We start from the raw sequence: 1413 nt of genomic DNA on the forward strand, positions 1-1413 counted from the left end.
TGTTATGAATCATAATGTAAATCTGTGTTTTCTGATGGTCTTAGGCAACCCCTGTGAAAGTTCATTTGATTCCCCTCAAAGGGGTCACTACCCACAGGCTGAGGACCACGGTGTGTCTTAAATTCAAAAATAAGTTTTATTTAGAAATCTAACAGTAATTTTAACCTTCTTATATAGTAATTTTCTGGATTGAATTTTTAAATTTTTCTTTATCTTTAGGTGTGTGTGTCTGTGAGTTATGTGTGTGTCGGTGTGGTGTATGTGTGTGTGTTTGTGTATGTGTGTGTGTGAGGTATGTGTGTGTGTATGTGTGTGTTTGTCATGTTGGTATGTGCATATGTGTATTCTTCAACATTTTTCTTTTGGCACTGTTGGTACTCAATGTTTTTAATCTCATACTAACTCCCTGTTGATCTGCTTCACAATGCATTTATTCTTCAAATTATTCTTGTATTTTTTCCACATTCTTGACATGTAACCACTGTTATTTAACTAAGTATGGGATCCCATCATTAGAAGCAAGCTATATGAGGATGGATCTCTTGGGACAAGCACGGCCTAGCTCATCCTGCTCTCACTCCTGGGGCTGCCAGTAAGCATTTTTAATCCTGTAAAATCTGTGCCTCTTGGGATATAGGACAATTTCTAACTAACTTCCCATGATATAGGGATTTCAACCAACTCTTCCTTCAGTGTCTAATGCCCCCAGCCCCAAAGATGAACAATTCGGGAGAGAGTCTGGCTCCTCTCATAGACAAGGACTTCACCTCTCACCAGCNTGTAAAAAGGTACAGGAAAATGGTCAGTATCCTTNATCACCCCCGAAGACTTCTGAGACCACAGCTCTCAGGAGAGCTGGGTGTGGCCAATGATGCATCAAGATTAACTAACAAAGGAGACAAACCAATGTCAGAGGAGACTGGAAACCCCTAACAACCTAACAGGTAATAAAATAAAGCATTCCAAAATGCCCACAATCTCCAACCACTAGAGAAACCAGCTGCTGTGTAAACGACTTATGAAGGTCGTGGTGCACGGAGCCCAAAGCTTTGGAGCATCTGACCTGTCCCATGTCCCAGTTCCCTAGCTTTTCTTATTAATCCCTTTCTCTTCCTCTATAAACNGTCTCTATTTCTATTACTCTATTACTGTCTATTCATTCCTAGTCCAAATACATATACACATACATCATACACATCAATCATACACATCATATTTCTATACACATACCATAGATGTCTGTGCACTCTGTGTATGCACAGCTCCCAGAGGCCAGAAGAGGGCATCAGAGTCTCTGAAACTGGAGTTATATGGTTGTTAGCAGCTATGTGGGTGCTTTGAATCAAACTAAGTCCTCAGGAAGAGCAGCCAGTGCTCTTAGTCACTGAGCCATCTCTCAAGTCCTGCCCCCCC

Source organism: Mus caroli, chromosome 7 (assembly GCF_900094665.2).
Source record: "Mus caroli chromosome 7, CAROLI_EIJ_v1.1, whole genome shotgun sequence".
Lineage (NCBI taxonomy): Eukaryota > Metazoa > Chordata > Mammalia > Rodentia > Muridae > Mus > Mus caroli.